We start from the raw sequence: 6301 nt of genomic DNA, 5'->3' as shown, positions 1-6301 counted from the left end.
TCCGCTCCGGCCCCATTCACTAGAATGGGGGTGGGCCGAAGGGTCCAGCCGCAGCAAGGCAAACATGCAGAGAGGCGGTTGGACAAGACGGTTGCCTGCGCCTGTGCAATCAAATAGCTCCTGAGGGCAACAGCTTCAAAAGTGTCATTGGGCATGCGCCGAGCCCAGTGACACTTTTGAAGCTGTTGCCCTCAGGAGCTATTTGTTCCCACAGGCGCAGGAAGTCGGTGGTACTGCGTCTGCGTGAGATTTCCGGCGGCAGAAAGAAAGAAGCCAGGGGTGTAGCTTGAATGTATTAGTTGACGTAGCGGAGGGGTCGGCGCCGTTCACCTCGGCTGTGTGACGATATTTCATAATAAGTAGGAGTGCTTGGGCTCGAAATTAAGGCGGGCTGAGAACTGCAGGGGTGGCGGTACTGGGCTCAAGAGATGAAGAATAACGCCCCTTTGGGCACCTTCGAGGTTCATTTGTATATCACAAAAAGCGCTTTTTTATTAAAATGAAACCATGAAGAGAAGAAAGAAGACCACTGCAGGAAAGAAGGTAGTTTATTGTACATGGCAATGGTGGCAGCTTAATATGTTCAAATCAGGTGACAGATTCCCTTTAAAACACAGCTATTTCCTGGCTGCAGAGAGCCTGTATAGTGGTGTAGAACACTGTGCCTTGCAGCAACACGCATAGTAAGGCCTCGTGCACACGACAGTTGTTTTGTTTTTCTTGGCCTCTGTTCCGTATTAGCGGATAGGATGGGGACCCATTAATTTCAATGGGTCAGCAAAAAAATGCTGATAGTTCATCCGTTTCTGTTCCACGTCTGTTGTCCGTGTTTCCCTTCAGCAAAAAAAAATAGTGCATGTCCTACTTTTTTTACATTTGCGGACAAGGATAGGCATTTATTACAAGGGATCTGTGGAAAAAAATGAATCCTCAAAAAAAAACTCTTTGCGGACGCAAAAAAACAACTGTCGTGTGCATGAGGCCTAAGTCTGCTGTGCTAGTGAAACAATACTGTGAGTCAGTATGACACGCAGATTATAGACGTCGCTTTTAGAATCACTGCACACACACTTCACTTCTTTGGTGTCACGGTGCAGTTCACTGTGACAGTTTTGGCCGTGTAGGCTGGCTGCATGCCCTCTCGCGTACTGGCTGCAGGCTGTCTCCTGTGTTTGCTGCTTGCTTGGGGCTGCGTGCTGGCTGCAGTGTTTTGTGGAACTGCTGCCTGTGAATGTTTGCTCTCCCCATGTCTGCTTCTCTGTGCAGTTCTGATCTGGCTGCAGGCTCCCTTGCGTAATGGCTGCAGGCTGACACCTGTGTATGCTGGTTGCTTGGGACTGCATGCTGGTGTCACGGCCATGGTCATGGTCATGACTCCTGTGTCCGCATGCTGTTGCCTGCGGTTTGGTTTGGATGTTCAGCCACAGGTGAGGGCCGCTAGTATGTTGCCTCACTTGTGGTTGCCGCCGGCAACATGTGATTATACTTGGCAGTATAGCAGCCTGAGCTGGTGCTAGGTAGCTTACTGTCAAGTGCATGTGGTTACACCTGAGTGTGTGTGTATTTATGCACTTTTGTATGTCTGGTGTGCACTTGGTGTTATGTTTGGTGTGCACTGTGACATTTTTCCCTTCACTGTAGCTGCCCGTGGCAACGTTTGGTTTGACGTACATGTGGTGGCAGTGTCTCGGCCTTTTGGCCGGCTCCCAGGACACGTTTCCACACATGTCGTTGTCAACGGTAACAGCTGCAGTTAGTATTTGTGTGTATTTCCCTTTATGTGGTCTCACTACACTTCCTGGTGTTGGAAGGGTTAATTCCCTTCTGTGTATGTTAACACTGGGTGTGTCTGTGTGGGTGTGACTACTTGGGCCTATAAAGCCTCATTGTTATCTCCAGTCTGAGGGGTACTTCAGCCATGACTAGCTGGAGTAGCCTCCTGTGTTATTTCACCTGCCAGTGGGGGGCCACCCTTGAGGTCATAAGTTGAAGTTTAAGTTTATGTGATGTTCTGTTGATGTTTTCCTTTATTACTCTGTGCAGCTATGGATCTGGGTTCCTGTGTGTGGATGTGTGTGTGCTGACTTCTGTTTGTATTGTTGTGGACTTCAGCTTGCCTGCACATGGATCCAGTCAGCAAGGCTGTGGCAGGTGGCTGGAACTAGTGCAGCACCTGCCATATCCATAGGCCTGTTTCTGTTCCCCTTTTTCCTGCAGCTTGGCCAGTGAGACTCCTGTTCCTCCGTGTCCAGAAGGAACAGGTCATCTTACCCTTCACTCCAAGTTCAGGGACCGGCAGAGGGTGAGTAGGGATCCGAGGTTCCTGAGCATGGGCCCTCCTACCTTCAAGGTTGGCCCATGCAGCTAGGAGTTAGGGATGGATTAGGGATGCGTTAGGAGGTGACCTGCTCCCTAATTCTCTCGTCCTGGCCGAGCAGGGGTTTACATCTTCTGGCATCGCACGGCTGAGGGTTTTCCCCATCCTCAGCCATGACAGCTGGCTGCTGTGTAGTGTGTGAACTGTGGCCTGTGTTTGTGGATTCCCGTGTCTGCATCCCTGTACTGGCTGTGGGTATACCCATGCATGCTGGTTCTGTGATGCGTGCTGGCTGCGGCCGTGTGTGTGAACATGGCCTTAGTTTGTATGCATTTCTGTTGTGTCAAGGGTTGTTTGTGCTCTGGCGTACTGGCTGCGGTGGACTCTGTGTATGCTGGTTGCCAGGGGCAACGTCCAGTACTGCAGCCTGTGTGTTCACTTCCCTGTTCATGCAGGCTCCCCTCCCTGTTTGGTTCTGATGGGGTTAACTTCCCCTGGTCCATTCCTGGGTGTGGTTTATCAGATGCCCTTATTATGCAGCTATATCTACCTGTGAGCTGTGGGGCTTGTGGTCAGTCTATCTTCTGTCCTGTGCCTTACTGCATTGGTTCAGTAGCCAATTGCTGCTGACCCAGGGATTTTTTCCTATCTGCCCTTGTTTGTGGTGTCACCTGCATTTTTGCTGCTTTGTCTGATGTTGTTGGTACCTGTTCTGTGATGGTGTTTGATGTTATGTCCTTGTCTGATCTGTACCTGTCCTGTATGAGGTTTATGTTATGTTATAAGTGCTCTACTGCATCTGATCGCCTGGCAGTGCTAAACTGCTTCTGATTGTAGTCTGTCCTATGTCCTGACTTACAGTGCCTACTGCTTCTGACCCTTGTCTGTTCTTGTCTGCCTGTAGTTCCTTTCTGCGTTTGTCCTGCCTTCGTGAGAGGGTCCCTGGGTTCTCCGGAGGGAGGATCTCTAGTCTGTGTATATCTCTAGTCTGTGTGCAGCTCTGCATGAGACCGCCATGCTGTAGCTGACCAGCTAAGACCTGTGCTAGGTTGCTAATATAGCTTATATGTTTATACAGCTAGACCTGCCAATAAACTTAATACAGTTCCTATGTTTATGTGTTAAAGACAAAAGCAGAGTTATTTACTGTGACTTTATGTTTTGGATGTCATATAACAGTTATGTATGTTGTGTTCACAGAAACAGAAAAAGATAATATGCCTTTGAGATTCATTATATAATGTAAGGTAAGCTCAATTACACAGCATAAACAACAGAAAGCTTAGAGTTAAACTGTTGTTGCTGGGCAGGAGTTTTGACGAATCACAGCCAGCCTCACACACAGCAAGAGTTTTGACCAATCACAGCCAGCCTCACACACAGCCTATGTGGGAAATTCCCCTAGCAGGAGCTGCTAAAATCATTACACCAAAGGAGAAAAGCTGAACAGACATTCACTCCACTAAGAGCTGTGTTTTTATGGAAGCAGAGAGGCCAAAATAGGTATTTAAAACAGTTATATAATGTTCCTACTGTTAATATAGTGATTAGAACTGTATACTGAACCAGATATATGTGTGTTTACTTACAGTTCCACCAATTGCAAACTACAAAGTTCACATGCCAAATTAAAATTCCATATTGCAATCCAAATTGCATACAACCATACCAGATCATACTCAACCAATCTGCAAATAGTTACTGCTAACTGCATACTGCAAATCGCGACCAAATTCAGCAAGTAGAACTATTAGTTTAGACCTCAGATATACCTTTCAGAGAGATAATAAAGTGCTTAAATAGCTTAAAGTGAGAGTACAGATACTGAAGAGAGAAATATATCCACAATTTTATGTTGAATGACAAGATTGAACAGTTGAACCACCATTCTATGCATGCCGCCATTTTGTGATATCTTTTCAACATGTACAGGTATATGGACTATCTGCTGCGGAGGCGGCAGTGTTATATATGAAGAAAGTTGAAGTTAATAAAGAAGTTATTTCAAGCATTTGGTGTGCTCTTTAAACCTACTGTTTCCATAGAACGGCGCTAGAGGAATTACAGAGTAATCGACAGTCTGGTTAGACTAAAAAGTCAGAGATATCAGAATTCTTCTAATGCCACAGCGCAAAAGGCACTTCGTAGTGCTGTGCCTGCCACACATGCTTCCATTCCGCTTGGGGTCCAGGCATCTGCTTCTGTGCTGGTTCCCGTTCGTCTTGTTGTCTGTTCCATGTCCTCTGTTTGCTTGGGTTCTAGTTTTGTTGTCTTTCCGCTGGTGGGTTTCACCAGCCTGGTTCTCTGCAGGTAGGGGCCAAGTGTACCGGGACCTCCCTGGAGGTGTGACCAGTGAGCCCTCGACCTAGTTCATCCCCAGCACCAGGGGCTCTGTGAAGAATGGTGCTCACTGGCTCTCTGCTCTCTGGGTTTTGCCTCTGGTCTGCCGATGCATTGGTTCAGTGGTAGTGCTACCACTATTGCCTACCTGCTTACTGTTATGTGCTTTTATTACACTTGTAATAAAGTTCTCTGTGGGTCCTTGGTCTGTTTTGCCTGTGTCCTGTTTGCATGATGTTCCGGAAGTCTGCCTTGGGCCCCCGGCACGTGACATTTGGGCAGTTACGGGGCCAAAACTGACCAAATAACTCAAGTGTCAACTCAGCCTTACAGGTTGATGTTAGCTTCAGGTATAAAGAACTGTGCAGAGGCCCAAGATCCATAGTGTGAAACAGCGCACTTATTTTACACCGTCGTCAGCTGATTCCACATAGATGTCTACAGAACTTGTTCTTTTAAACGCTTATACAATTAGAGCCCCCCTGACAGAGTGGAGAGGGTGTCAGCAGTAAGTTTGTGTTGACGCCACTGATTATTTTGCCCTTCCTCTGATCCGAACAATAACTCCCCAAAAAATGGATCCTGTCTGTTGAGCATCCGCCTTTGCTTGATCAGAATTTGGTCAGTAATCCATCAGTATTGATAATGCCCAAAAAAAAAAAACAGGAGTGGATCCAAAACAGAGATGAAGCGTGAATGGAATATTTGCCTATCTTCTGTGTTTTGAACCCACTCCTGCTTTTGGCTACCAAATCATAAGCCAATTCTGATGGGACCATACAGGCCTTACAGCTGCTACACAGACAGGATCTGTTGTGTGTCTCATTTTTACTTCCTTCTGACAGATCAAAAGAAGGGTCAAATTAATGATGATGTCAACCAGGTCAAAAAGGCAAAATAGTGTTACAGTCATGATGTGGGGAGGGTGGGAACAGCATGAGAATTCCACATAGTGGCCCAATGACATAGTGTGGAGGTGGCAGCAGCATCAGAAGACCACAGAGTGGCAAGGTAACATAGTGTGGAGGTGGCAGCAGCACCAGGAGACCACAGAGTGGCAAGGTGACATAGTGTGAAAATAGCAGCAGGATGAGGAGACCACAGAGTGGCAAGGTGACAGAGTGTGGAGGTGGCAGCAGCATCAGGAGACCACAGAGTGGTGAGGTGACATAGTGCCGAGGTGATAGCAGCATCAGGAGACCACAGAGTGGCACAATGATAGAGTGTGGAGATGGCAGCAGCAGCATGAGGAGGCAACAGAGTGGCAAGGTTAGATAGTGTGGAAGTAGCAGCAGCATCAGGAGACCACAGAGTGGCAAAATGATAGACTGTGGAGGTGGAAGCAGCAGCATCAGGAGACCACATAGAGGCAAGGTGACATAGTGTGGAGGTGGAAGCAGCAGCATCAGGAGACAACAGAGTGGCAAGGTGACATAGTGTGGAGGTGGCAGCAGCATCAGGAGACCACAGAGTAGCAAGGTGACATAGTGTGGAGGTGGTAGCAGCATCAGGAGACCACAGAGTGGCAAGGTGACATAGTGGGGAGGTGGGTGGTACTAACAGTACTCGCTGAAGATAGTGGGTGTAAGAAGGAGCACTTGGCATCAGATGTGTGGCATCAGGCGGGTGGCAGCATCAGAATAG

The sequence above is a fragment of the Bufo gargarizans genome, chromosome 4, assembly GCF_014858855.1.
Source record: "Bufo gargarizans isolate SCDJY-AF-19 chromosome 4, ASM1485885v1, whole genome shotgun sequence".
Taxonomy (NCBI): Eukaryota; Metazoa; Chordata; class Amphibia; order Anura; family Bufonidae; genus Bufo; species Bufo gargarizans.
This window is presented reverse-complemented; position numbering follows the sequence as displayed.